Raw genomic sequence first — 14,735 nt, 5'->3', positions numbered from 1 at the left:
GATGTATATAGATCTGGGGGGAGTTAGAAATACTTTTATTGATCCTCATCTGACAAGATGAAGGTCAGGGAACTAATGAAAGCAATGTATTGGACATAGCTTTACATTCTTTTTACAGTCAGTGGCTGTTACGGAATATAGATCCAGGTGGGAATAAAACTTTTTTGGTCTTAAAAGCTGCAACTTGACTTTTGCTTTGTTCTACTGCTACAGAATATAATGCTGAACTTTGGTTCAGTAGGGTTGATAGAGCTCCATTCATAGCTTATTAGAACTTCAGCATGTGATTCAAAGTGCTGTTTTTGATCTACAAAGTTAATGAATGGTTTCAGCACACCCTGCATTGTAGGGTGCCACATTATTTCTGCCTCATCTCAATTAAGACCAGTGTATATCCCTTCTTTATTTGTACAATTAGTTTGCCAGATTTCATTAGCAAGAACACGATGGGGCGTTCTCAGTGGCTGCCCCATTGCTACATTTCTGCCCCTTTGTAAATACATGAAAGCTTGACCTTGAGTATTTTCAAGATAAGTTTTTGTTTCGGCAAACATTTGGTATAAGGAACTTAAAACAAGAGTAGGTTTGTTGTAATTTTTAAAAAATATTTTGATAACTTTTTTTATTGTTTTGGCTATAATCAAGCAGGTTTTCAGAAGCAAGGTACAAATGAAGCTAGGTACAAACTTAGTTGAACATGCTAGTTCATTATTAGTCTGTAGTTTTAATTTTTGTCGTTAAGACACTTCAAAATTTGAATGAAAATAAAAGAATGTCTTTTTTCCCTTTTTCAAAATTCGGGAGACAAGACAACTCCGAGGTGTGCAGTATGTTATAAAGTCTTTGATGTCAGGCATTTGAGCATTTATTCTTGGGTAGAAAAAATCACTTAACTATAAACAAGAGGAACAGAATCATTTTTGGCATAGCCAAGTTCACATTCTGTATTTGTTGTTTTTTTTTCTGAGTCACTGTGGGAGCAAAGTCATTTAATGTTTCGAAGGAATTTAATAAAGGCAGCCAGGGCAGTAATGCATGAGAAAGTCCGGCTGCCCTGTCACTGTGTATAAGCTGTTCATTTTATCAACATGTCACAGAGCAGCTGAGGTTTGATGTGATTGTCTATGCTTTTGCAAAGACAGTTCTCGAGTTGGTGCTTAAGTTTGAATATTCTTTGCATGCATAATTTCATAAAAAGTATGTCACACCATATAAGCAAAAATAATGAGCTAATTGGCTAGTGCTTGAATATCTGTCACAATATACTGTTCCGGAGACGTTCTTTCTGGGCACTTTTTCAACTCATTTGTGGACCACGCACCAGAATTTTTGTGCATCCCCCCCCCCCCCACAACAAAATAAGTATGTTAACATTTCCATGCTGTTCATTGTGAAAATCAATAATAAGAAAAAATGTAGGCAACAATCTGCCCTCCCATTACTGCAACTTTAGGCTTGGTCATTCACAAATAAAATTGATTCTAATCAAAAGAAAGATGACAAAAATGCATATAATGGGTCACTAAGATCAAGAGTATGGCTCAATAGGATACCTGGAAATGTTTAGCAAAGCAAGAAAAGCCTGAATGTGTGATTCAGAGCTAAAGTGAGTGCAGAATTACTTTGTTATTTATCTGGAAATGTAACTGAACAATATATAACTCTATAACTGAACAATGTTCTATTTTCAAGCTCTCTAAAATGGAATCATTAATGGATGGAAACTAAAAATTGTCTGGATAAAAGGGAAAAATGTGTATAAAAAAAGATAAAAGGCCTTTTCAAAGTGGCCACTCTCTGAAATTATACTTTCCACATGATTCTTTAGTTATGTAAATGAATATTGAATCTGTGGCTGAATCCTTTGATAGTCCGCTGTGGGGATACAAATTAAATACACCTGAACAAGAGAGGGCTCTGCTGCTGTGACCCCAGAAATAGGGTAGTCCCTCTGTCTAGTTTTTGTCCAGTCTTGGAACTTTGGAGGAAAGAGCCTCAGCAGGAATATAGGAGGGATATTCTCCAAAGCACAAGTTAACTCTTACTAGCATTGATGAATGTTTTGTTTTTCTAGCAGTGTTGCTATATATTCATTCCTATGTTGTCAGAAAACCTCCAAGACCTATGTGGAATAAAGTTCATTTTGGAATCAAAGAGTTTTCTCTTTTGGAAAGAGGCACTGCCTAGCATAACTCCCCCCACCAACCCATGTCAGCCCTTAGATAGCTCAGAAATCATGCACAGGCATTGAGAATCTCAGGAAGTCGATTCTACCTGAGAAAGGGAAGCCCAGAAGTGAGCAAGGAATAAACATCAGGGGGTGGGGGGGGGTGGAAGCCAGCTCAATCTCCTCTTTTTCAAGTATGCACAAGTAGCTGAGGTCAACCTAGGACCACCTCTCCCACTATGATACTGGTATAGTTACCCTTCCTGGAATTTCCTGGTGGTGTTGGCATTACACTGGTTCTGATCTAGTTTGGGTGGCAGCAGGTAAAAGAGAACAAATTCTGTGTCTGAGGGGGCAAGATCTGTAACAAGTGCCATTTCAATTAAAGGAATATTCAACAAGTACTAACAGTACATATTTTCTGCAGAAAATATAACTTCCTGTAGTATTATGAGCTAAAAAATGCCCCAAAGGCCTTGTTGAGGATGCACTTGAATTATGTTTAAAATGTGACCTCATTTCTGATTGCCACAGACACTGTTTAGAGGTAGGAAACAGTTCTCACCAGAACTCATCCGGTTTTCTTTGTGAAAGAAACTGTCCAGGACTATTTAACCCAGCATGAACTGTGGTGGATGGGGATGAGACTGTGAGGTCTTTTCTGCAACCAGCCCTAACATGCCATTTTCTGGCTCTGCAGTTTAGAGGATAGCTGTAAGGCATTGATATGGAAAGGCAAAACTAAAGTACATCTTCAGTGAAGCAATCAGGATTCAAGAAAAGAGGTTAGGTTATAGATAAAATGTTACACAACCATCTATAGAACTATCTTAGCAGATACAAAAGACATATTTTCTCAGAGAAAAGATCATACTCTATTCCACATCTTTAGAAGTTTCTATGGATTCAGATCATTTCTAATACTTGCGGCAGATCATAAGTATCCAAGGATTTATCTTTATGAAGTTCAAAGGCTACAGCATGCACTGAAGTGAGTGCTTTTCAATTCCAGCTGAGACTGTACTTTCTTGTCGGTTGTTTCCTAAAGTGATTAAAAAGTTCATGGAAGCAATTCATTAAATGAAGCTTCTCAGGAAATCTGATGGGATTTGAATCATATTGATGTGATATTAGAGCCAATGTTTATAGAATGGTCCTACCAAAACAAAAGAAACTCTCTCTCTCTCTCTCTCTCTCTGTATGATATTCATATCCCCCCCCCCCCCTCAGAGAGCCTTTAATTGTCTGGTTAAACATTCCTGATATATAAACTGGATAATAATCATTGGAAGTTTTGCTGCTTACCCAGTTTAACTTCCATCTGATTAATATCCTTCATAAATGTTCACTGTGTCCTATGTCACCACTTCAGAGCAAAACATTAACATGGAAATGTTTCATACTTAAGAGTTTCTTAAATAGAGCTGCTTTTTGTTTCTTTTATCCTTTGCATCTGACCAAACAATACAAAATATTTGAACTAATGAACTTACATAACCCAGAACTGCTAGGCAATTGTGACCAATGCTAGTTTTTAAGAGTGACATAAGAGGGTCTAGAGCAGAGGTGGCCAAATATGCTTCATGTAAAGAGCCACATGGAATAAATGTCAGGTGTCTGAGAACCGCAAGACATGAACATATGGTGTTCGAGAGCTGCAGTGCATGAACGTCAGATATTTAAGAGCCATAAGGCAGGCAAGGAAGGAAGGAAAGAAGAAAGAAAGAAAGAAAGAAAGAAAGAAAGAAAGAAAGAAAGAAAGAAAGAAAGAAAGAAAGAAAGAAAGAAAGAAAGAAAGAAAGAAAGAAAGAAAGAAAGAAAGAAAATGAAGGAGAGGTAGAAAGAAAGTAACTTTAAATGCACTCTTCAAGCAGCTGTCTGGCTTGGTTTAGAGAAATGATTTAAAGAGATTAATGCCTTCTCCAAGCTGGCCGATGGGGTGGTGGGAGCGTCAAGAGCCACACAATAGGTGTAAAAGAGCTACATATGGTTCCTAAGCCACAGTCTGGCCGCCCCAATCTAGAGAAAAAGATGCAAAGCTGTGCTGTTAATATTATTGCAGTAATTGCCACTTATTTATGTATTACGTTTGTACATGTGTAACTATATATCAAAAGGTGGTTTGTCTGTTTATGATGTTTGTAAACTCTATATGCTTTTAATGCCTATAAATATTTTAGAAGTGCTAATTTAAGTAAGAGAATGTATTGCAGTTTAAAATAGTGCATATCAATGCTGTTTGTTTAGCTGTTCTCATCAGCCTCTTTCCACTAACCTAGCACAATAAACTCTGAAATATGGATTCCTTTTTTAAAAAGCTGACTATAACAACATTTTATTATCCCCAGAGAAGCATATCCGATGGCCTCCCCCAAAGAATTAAAGCATTCTACCTTCTCCCCTAAGTAATTTTTGTTAATAACTTTTTACTAGAAAAGTAAACTTGTATTTCATTAAAATATAGTCTACATCTTAAAGATTTTAATTACCCACTGCTTAGCATCTTTATGGGATAATATTAAAATGACAGCATTAATTTGAAGAACAGAAGTTAGTCTCCCTCCCCTTACCTGAAAGTGTGTGACATGGAGAAAAAGCAGAGCATGAACTAGAATTCCAGTGAGACCACGGAGGAAAATATGATATGATTGCTTGAATGAGAGGCAACTGGGAAACACTGAAGCATTGTGGGTCAACATAGTTATATGACCATATATTCCAGTGTGATGTAGTGGTTAGGAGTGGTAGACTCTAATCTGGAGAACCAGTTTGATTCCCACTCCATCACATGAAGCTTCTGGGTGACCTTGGGCCAGTCACAGTTCTCTCAGAACTTGGGGTGTTCACTTGTTACATACCATGCCAAATAAATAACCCCCCCAAAAAACCTTGTGTGTGGCTACCAACCTCAGAGAAACCTCATGTCATCTCTTTAAGACATATAGCTGGCATTGCCTGAAGATTTTTTTTTGCCACAATTGTGTGATCATGCAGCTTCCTAGTGTGGAGTTCTGTTGTTCACGGTTACCTTCCAGCAACTTTCCTTTTGGTTATTTTCCCCTACAGCCATTGTATCACCCCCTCTCCAGAGCCTTAAGAGTGGATAAGAGTGTCCAGAGGTCAGCTAGATGAATGGGGGAGGTCTTGGTGCTCTTGCACCAGCTGCCTTGCCTTAGTGGTGTGGTGCCCTGAGCAGCAGCTGGGCACAAATGAACTCAGAAGGCAAATCGGTAATTCTGCCCCTACCTACAAGTGAAATAATGCTGAGTAAGGTTTTTAAAAATATTTTTCATTCTATCTTCTGCTTAAGGCAATAGCCATATAAGCCGTATTAGATACATAGAATTCTACCCTACCCTAGAATTCTCGTTCAGCATCTCCCCCTCACCTCAGCCTTTTTAAAAAGGAGCTATGGTAGCATACTGATTACTTTCTTCCTTCTTCACCCCCCCCCCTTTTAAAAAAAAATGAAAGGAATGGGACAAAAAGGAATGATGGGAAGGGGGAGGTGAAACAACCAGTAAGCTTTGCAGAACTTCAGGTACCAGGCAGGAGATAACTAGCCACTGTGAAAAAGAATTAACACAAAACCTGTGCACCAGAACAAGAGAGTGTGTAGGGAACTAAAGGCAAGCTCCTAATGTGGAAACGGTCTTTGTCTTTTACCAAACCTGAAATCCAAGCCCACAATTCCGCATGAAACAAAAATGGGTCTTTCTTGGGCAGGAGTCCCCAAAAGTTGTTGAGCCTGCAGGAATCTTTGGAATTCTGACACAGAGCAGCAGACACAATCACAAAATAGCTGCCAAAGCAGATGGAGCAAATCACAGAATGGCTTCTGCATGGCAGGATTGGCTATATAAAAACTGTATTGGTGTCTATAAATTTGTGTATGCCCAAAATTACATTATAGTTCTACCTTTGGTTTTGTAGGAGGAAAAAAAAATGGTTGTAATTCCACACTACCTCACATATTTCTTTTTAGACTGCTGCATGATTCTCCTCCCCTCTAAATTGTATAGGAGCCAGGACTTTTTTGTAGCAGGAACTCCTTTGTATATTAGGCCACACACCCCTGATGTAGCCAATCCTCCAAGAGCTTACAGGGGTGTGTGGCCTAATATGCAAAGGAGTTCCTGCTACAAAAAAAGCCCTGATAGGGACCATACAATATGTCAGGTAGAATAAAATAGTTCTCTATTAATAAGGTTGTATTATTTTCTCTTCCATATTGAAGGTGCTAGTACTTGGTTTGTCTTCAGCTTAATATCAACAGCTCCAGTGAGAAATAGAAAACAAAATTCACAGCTCTCAGAGCAGTGTGGAACAATTTTACAAGGACTGATATGAACAATCTTGAATGGTATAAGGTCTATGAAAAAGAACTGTCTTCAATTGCCACTGGAACCACAAACTATGTTTCCCTTGATAATTATCCTTGAGACAATTCCTTTCAACCTGTAATGGATTCTTAACTCTTCCATATAAGCATGATATATTTAGTAAAAAGAGAAAGCATATACTAAGTAGCTTAGTGGTTCAGAAACTTTTATTTTACATGGTATTGTTTGTCGAGAATTACATACTAATGTAAGAACATGTGATTGTTTTGAAATATCCTTCGGTATATTATGAGGACTCATCAGGAACATAATTTATTTTTACATTGCTGTGGATATGCTGCTTAAATGTAGAAGGAATCAATGCTGAGTCAAGGAATAGCATGCTTGGTAATACAGTTAACTTGCTATACTTGTTTGGGAACTGATATTGCTATTCCTAAGAAGGCAATTTTGCTCTCTCACATGAAGGGCAGACTGCTAAATTTGCAGGGGCAGATTGGAACATTAAATGAGCCTTGGAAGAAGTTAAGACAGTTGGCCTTGCAGTTCTGAAAGTGCTTCAGGGGTCACTTAGTTGGGGCCCAACCCACAGTGGCAATGAAGATGGATATGGTCTACATCCATTGCCATTGTCACCATGGCCTTGGTCCAGAATGAATGCCCCTTTAGCACTGCCAGCATTGCGGGGCCCACTTGGTGGTTAAACTTTTTCCTGGCCACCAGTGGCCTTTTATGGGCAGCAGCTCATTAGGAACTTTTTTGGTACTTGTGGAGGTACACAAAGGGCCAGTCCACAACAGTACTTAATGCAGCACCATTCTAGGCTACAGCACAGTAACCTTATGCCCTCCTCTTTTTGGCTTCAAATAATTAAAAAAGTGTTCCTGCAGGGATTGCTTTCTTCAAATATAAACATTTGTGTGGCAGCACATTAATAATACATTTCAGAATTCATTAATTTTGATATTATGCTAGTTCCTTCCCACTAGGGTTGCCAAGTCCAATTCAAGAAATATCTGGGGACTTTGGGGGTGGAGCCAGAAGACTTTGAGGGTGGAGCCAGGAGACATTGGGGCAGATCCAGGAGCAAGGGTGTGGCAACCATAATTGAACTTCAAGGGAGTTCTGGCCATCACATTTAAAGGGACCACACATCTTTTAAATCCCTTCCCTCCATAGGAAATATTGAAGGATAGGGGCACCATTTTTGGGGCTCACAGAATTGGACCACCTGGTCCAATATTTTTGAAACTTGGGGGGTATTTTGGGGAGAGGTGCTGGATGCTATGCTGCAAATCTGGTGCCTCAACCTCAAAAAACAGCCCCCCCAAAGCCCCAGATACCCACAGATCAATTTTCCACTATTTCCTATGAGAATAAGTCTCCATAGGGAATAATAGAGTTCCCTCCCCTCCCATCGATTTCTCTCACTCACACACACTTAACTGTCTCTGGTGCAAGTGGGCTCCATGTTGGTCTGAAGAAGTAGAACAAAGCAGGAGTCTCTGGTGCCTCCACAAGGAGGTCTGGAAAGTACAGGGGCTACGCTGCTCTTTTACACACACACTCACTTGTCGGAAAGGAAAGCAAAACAAACAGAGGGGATGCACTCTCACAAGGTCTGCTGTTGCTAACCCTTCCCCATGAAGTACTTCCTGGTCCAATTTAAAGGCACACACACATTTTAAAACTGGAGCTGTTTGCAGGTCCTGCCCAAGATCTAGAGGTACAAGGTGGCTGTGGGGGAGGAGCTTCCCCCGCTGGCCAGCTGGCTGGGGAAAGCCTGTAAAACCGGGAATCCCTGGCTGGGACCTGGGGATTGGGAAGCCTAAGGGGGAAAGGAAGGGGTGAGGAGAAGCTGCTGCGATGGGGCTGGGTGGGAGGGGAAAGGAAGGGGTGAGGAGAAGCTGCTGCGATTGGGGCTGGGTGGGAAGGGAAGGGGTGAGGAGAAGTGGCTGCAATTGGGGCTGGGTGGGAAGGAAAGGAAAGGGCCACCATTTTTCCCCCCGCTTTCGGATTTTTGGCGAGCGAGGCTCCAAATCAGGAGGTCCCCCGTCCAGGGTGGGGGATTGGGAAGCCTACTTCCCACAGGTAGAGAGCTGAATGACACTGTGAACTGCCATAATCACAGAGCCTTGTTAGCTAGCTTAAAAAGTCTTTTACAAGTTGGCTAATGGAAGGGAGGCAGCTGCTACATTTAAAAGGATCCACCCATAGCACGTTTTCAGATTGCTCTGTCTGCTCCTTTTGTCTTTGAAGTGAAAGGATTTGTTGGTCACTGTTAGGTCTATGGCTCTGTGGGATTTTTTAACTTACTCTGCATTAACGAGATATTTAATTAGGTCACTATTGGCAGGATAAGCCCAGGCTAAAGGAAGATTAAAGATGGAGATAATCTTGGTGAGCACCTTGAGACATCACCTTGAGGTTTAAGGGCACTCCCTCAGACCAGCAAAAAAGGAATGGAAAGGAAGAAATGCACTTATGATTTTTTTTTAACCTCAAAAAAGCCAAGATAGTGTATTTGTAAAACCCTTATTAAATAAATTGCCCTAGATCAATAAATTAAACCTTAAGAAATCTTCCCTTGGTATATTGTTATCCTGTTGCAACTTCTTTTAGAATGTTTTAAAACAGTTTTTAAAACAGTTTTCTTTCCCCTTCCTCCCCAAAAAACTGGGATCTATAAGGGCATGTCCCTGGAACCAGGGCATACTGTAGAGTCAACCTGCCATATAAATTTAGACAGCTTGAGATTGAATGCCAAAGCCAACAAGCACCATTTTTATGGTAAAAATGCATATGATACCAAATTAAGTAGCCAAAAAGTTGTCACTTGCATACTGTGTAGTCAACTGTAAGGGTATTTTTTTCCCTTGTCAGCCAGACATTCTGAGAGAGGAGTAATGGGAAGTTATATTAAAGATGCTTTATTTCCCTCCCACACCCAATTTCCAACCACCACAGTAGAATCTAGGGTGAATGCCATCAGAAATAACCACTCAAAGTAAGCTAAGGATAAATGCAGATACCTGGTAGGAGAAGGAGAGGAGAGTACTCTAATAATGAAAAACAAAATGAAGCTTATAGATGTGGTCTAACCCATGCAATAGTCAAAGTGATGGTATTCCCAGTAGTAATGTATGGCTGTGAGACTTAGACCATAAGGAAGGCCGAGTGCAGAAAAACGGATGCCTTCAAGCTGTGGTGCTGGAGAAGAATCTTGAGAACCTCTTGGACTGCAAGAAGAGCAAATCAGTCAGTCCTAAAGGAAATCAACCCTGACTGTTCCCTGGAAGGTCAGATGCTGAAGCTGAAGCTCCAATACTTTGGCCACCAAATGAGAAGGGAGAAGATCCTGATGCTGGGAAAGACAGAAAAAAAGAAGGGGACAGCAAAGGATGAGATGGCTGGACAGTGTTACTGATGTAACTAGCACGAATTTGAGCAGACTTTGGAGGATGGTGGAAGACAGGAGGGCCTGGCGTGACTTGGTCCATGGGGTCGCAAAGAGTCGGACTCGACTGTGCGACTGAACAACAACAACAACAAATGCTTTTGTCCACAGTGTGTATTCTGCAAACAGATCATGTACATGTTTATTTTGTAATAAACACTGATAAGCTTCAGTTCATGGTTGCCAAGATTGTAATTGAGATGGAAATAGGAGCATTCTGTTTTTCCTGTCGATATCACGCCCCCACATCTCCAAAGACAAGATGCTCTTCTTTGTGAATATAGAAAGATCATTGAAAACATAGGTCGTTTTTGCACTCACCTTCCGCCGGCACGACCCCCCTCTTCACCGCGCAGGATCTCTGTGGATTTCGCACTAAACGCTGCGGAGCAGCCAGAAAAGCCGGAAGCTCCCGTCGCAAAAGCCGCGCAAATGCCAAACTGCTTTTTGGCGGTTTCAGTTTGAGCGGCTTTTGCGCCGGGAGCTTCCGGCTTTTCTGGCTGCTCCGCAGCGTTTAGTGCGAAATCCGCGCAGATCCTGCACGGTGAAGAGGGGGGTCACGCCGGCGGAAGGTGAGTGCGAAAACAACCATAGAGTTGTCCATCCGCAAAGTATGCGGGCATATTCAGATTAAGATCATGTGCAGGCCTAACTAAATTAAAATCCTGACAACCAGCAAGAAGATCTGCACAAATCCTGGAATAACAACATTTTATTCTAGGGAAAGAATGGTTGCAAACATGGATGCAATCAGTTCCACCCAATATCCATAACCTGATACACACTAACAAGAGGCCCTCAGAATTTGACTTGTCATATAAGGTATAGAAGATGGCTAATAGAACACGAACAGGCTCTGGCAGTAGTACAGACCTATTGTTCAAAGGGGACAAAATACCAGGACCCGAATGTGATCGTGGTGCAGCCTGCTAAACTATTTTCCATCTGTCACATCATGTTTTCCAGGGAAATGTGAAGGAGCTCTTTGAACTCTTCCCAGCTGTAATTGAGTGGATTAAAAATATAGACATTAGTATTTAGGGGGATTGCCCAATTGGTTTGTTTCCCCACTGTATCAACTTGATTAAATATTTTATATCATTATATACCCCCTGTGTGTAGCTCTGCCATACAATAAATAAATAATACTAGTAAGCTTGGGGCCATGGAATAACTTAAATTAAAAGACTCTGGTTGCCAGAGATCTACCATTTTGTTGCTTTAAGTCTAGCTAGTTTGTTTTTCCCAGCTTCTAACAGACATGGACATGGTTGCATGCTTGAATTTAAGGGAGTATAATTTGCATGATACGGACACTGAAAACACTGTTTAAACCAGGCCTCGGATTCAGTGGGAGCTCACTGAACCTTTCGGAGAGTTCCACCTCCTGCTTCTGAGAGTTCCATCTCCTTGTCTATTGAATAGTAGGTGTATCTACATGATGATCCCTGGATGAGCTCCACCACCTATTTTTCTACAAAATGATTCCTGGTTTAAACTTTCTTAGTAACATTTTGGATATGCAAGGTAAAGGATCTATTGGACTCTAAACTTTGCATTCACCCAAAGGGTGATTAACATGTGGAATTCATTGCCACAGGAGGTGGTGGCGGCTACAAGCATAGCCACCTTCAAGAGGGGGTTAGATAGGCTTCCCAACCTCCCGCCCTGGCGGGGGACCGCCAAATTTGCAGCCTCCTCCCCCACTCTCCAAAAATCCAGAAAGGGGGGAGAACATGCGTGTAGGCATCATATAGTTGTAGAACTCCTGATCCGTTTGTAAAATGTGTGCCCCTTTAAGGCTGCACAGGAAACAGGAAACAGGAAGGGCTTCATTGGAAAGGGTCAGTAACAGTTTCCATGGAGAACAGCCCCGCCCTTTCTTTTGCTTTCATTTTCACAGCAAGTAGAGTTCTGCAGGAAGAAGATCTAGTAAGTATTTGTGTGTGAGAGTGAGGGAGGGGGCAGGGGATTCCCTGGTTTGGAGGGCCTCCCCCCCTTTAGAAAGCATGGGGGGAGGGAAATGTCTACTGGGCACTCTATTATTCCCTATGGAAAACGATTCCCATAGGGAATAATAGGGAATTGATCCGTGGGTATTAGGGGCTCTGGGGGGCTATTCTTTGAGGTAGAGGCACCAAATTTTTAGTATAGCATCTAGTGCCTCTCCCCAAAATACCCCCCAAGTTTCAAAACGATTGGACGCGAGGGTCCAATTCTATGAGCCCCCAAAGATGGTGCCCCTATCCTTAATTATTTCCTATGGAAGAAAGGCATTTTAAAAGGTGTGCTGTCCCTTTAAATGTGATGGCCAGAACTCCCTTGGAGTTCAATTATGCTTGTTACATCCTTGTTCCTGGCTCCACCTTCAAAGTCTCCTGGGTCCGCCCCCAAAGTCCCCAGATTTTTCTTTAATTGGACTTGGCAACTCTAGGGTTAGATAAAAATATGGAGCAGAGGTCCATCAGTGGCTATTAGCCACAGTGTGTATATATATATGTATGTATGTATGTATATATATACATCTTTGGCCACTGTGTGATACAGAGTATTGGACTGGATGGGCCATTGGCCTGATCCAACATGGCTTCTCTTATGTTCTTATTGTAAACCTACATGGGAACAGATTTTTGGTTTGAGCTAAGATGTTTGACTAAAGGATTTAAAAAAAATTATTGTAGAAGCTTTATTAAACTGGGTAAGGGGAGTCAACTTGCCTGACAAACTAGAGAGCTATAAAATCCAAAGAAATTTCTTTGTATGTGTGAGAAACACTGTGAAGATTAAAAGCTCTGTTCATTAAAAATGCATCTGCTAGTTAAGTAGGTTTTTCATTTACTTAGGGGGAAAAAGTGTGGAATGTGCTTTTTAACTGGAAGCGAACTTTGATAATTCATTGCAACTTTCCTCTCTTGAAAGCAATAGGTCATTTATAATTTACCAGGGGGGACCCAGCACATACACAAAAAGACAGGCACAAGATTCTAAATGCAAGCTATGCCTCAACATAAAAACTACACAATGTATGTTTTGTAGCTGTCAAGTGTAGTAGTTGAAAGAACACTGAATTTCCAAGCTACTCAAGTGCAGGTAATATATCTGCCTGTAAGGTACTGTTCAACCCAAGTGAACCATTGCATAGAAATCAGCCCCTTCCCAGCCCTACTGGCAACGCCAGTTATAGGCTGGGGGCCGCGCTTTGCTCTCCCGGGAGGAGGGAGGCTGACTCCGGCTTCCTGGCCATCCAGGAGTTAGAGGACGGGGCGTGGTGTTGGGGCTATAAAGCCCCGGCCCCCGCCCGTGTGCAGCATTTCTTTTGTGGCTCTCGGCCCACCCACCCGCCCTATGCAGTACAGGTTTTACCGGTCGCCTTATTAGGGGCCAGGTAGGAATTTTTTCATTTTCACAGAATTGGCCTGTGTGAATTTGTTTTTTGCCTACCTTGTTCTGCTTGACAGTGTAGGGAGTTTGGGGTGAAGTTAGGTAGATTTGGTCGCTTGGCAGGATGAGGTATTGGCTACAGCCTTTTCAGGGGAGCACCTATGGCTCTGCACCAGCGGGTGCAGGTGGTCTGTATGAACGGTAGATGGGCTTCACGGCTCAATGCTGGGAGTGCAGATCACGACAAAACCTCACCGGGGCGGATCTTTCCTGAGTGATTGATGCCGACAAGGGTGGAGGTGGAGTTTGGGCCTGGACGCTCAGCACCAGTCAGATGGTATTGGCCTCGTGCTGGGGGCAGGGTGGCTCGCCCTTCTAGGACAAGGCGGGGTCCGGTGTTTTGACCCCAGGGCTTGTTCTTGTAGGCCTATACCTCTTGCCATCCTTATTCGTTCAAGTTATGTTTCAATAAAGCGGCCTGGGTTTTTATCCAACACACTGTGTCAGCCTCTTCATTCCAACTGGGGGGGGGGGCAATGAGATGCGTTGTTCATGTGGTTTTCACTACTGTAACTCCATAGTCCCCTCCCCCCAGCCCACCTGCTGGTGGATGGTGAATGGATTTAATTGGGTGGCAGGCAGATCGTCCGATGCTGGATCTATCCAAATGCTGCACCAATGGTCTTTTTGTATGCAGTCAGTAAAGCTGTGGCCATTTTCTTCCAAAGCGCTGTTTGTTATTTTTTCCCACACATTCTCTACTTTCTTGGGCATGGGTCTGCAATATTATGTTGTTTTTTGCATTGCCTTCAATCTGTCAAAATGCCTTTATGTGAAGCAATTAAAGGAGAAAATATTTCGAGTTCCAAAAGAAATAGATGGGCTAACGTTATTTTATATTGTTTTGGTTTCCTTCCTTAGGGTGATCTAAAAGAAGGAATGTTAAATCTCTCTCTTGGAAATCAATCTGGCCTAAAAGTCCTCTTCGTGCCAGTGGATATTATACAGACTGAATCACCCCTTCCTGACCCTCAATAGATGTTTAAATGGCATCCTTTATCTATGTCCCCCTCTGCCCCTTCTCAGAAGAAGTCAACTCATTGCTTTTTACAGTCAAATACGTTTCATTTCAAATTATATTTTAAAAGTGGATATTCAGACTACTGTTGACATTGTCATGCAGACATCAAAAGTTTTAAACCCATCAACATAATTTGATTTTTTTTAAAAAAATCTGCATTTACAGTAAGGGGGTGATTGGCAGGCTGGGTAATTCTTTTTCACCAACAACTTTGCATTGTAGAATGACAGCTTAGTGAACAGATAAGATATTTGGTGTTTCAAAAGGTGCCTCGGTGTTTAGGGTACATAAATAAAATCAACATCA

At 41.7% G+C, this 14,735-nt stretch overlaps 1 protein-coding gene across 1 annotated transcript in view; it reads left to right on the top strand.

Moving 5' to 3' along the window:
* The window catches only part of LRP1B (LDL receptor related protein 1B), a 1,229,602-nt gene that overhangs the window by 483,008 nt on the left and 731,859 nt on the right, over positions 1–14,735 (top strand). The gene's annotated exons all lie outside the window — the stretch shown is intronic.

The sequence above is a fragment of the Heteronotia binoei genome, chromosome 16 (assembly GCF_032191835.1).
Source record: "Heteronotia binoei isolate CCM8104 ecotype False Entrance Well chromosome 16, APGP_CSIRO_Hbin_v1, whole genome shotgun sequence".
Classification (NCBI taxonomy): domain Eukaryota; kingdom Metazoa; phylum Chordata; class Lepidosauria; order Squamata; family Gekkonidae; genus Heteronotia; species Heteronotia binoei.
The sequence above is the reverse complement of the archived record's forward strand: the minus strand, read 5'-3'. Positions and strand labels throughout refer to the sequence as shown.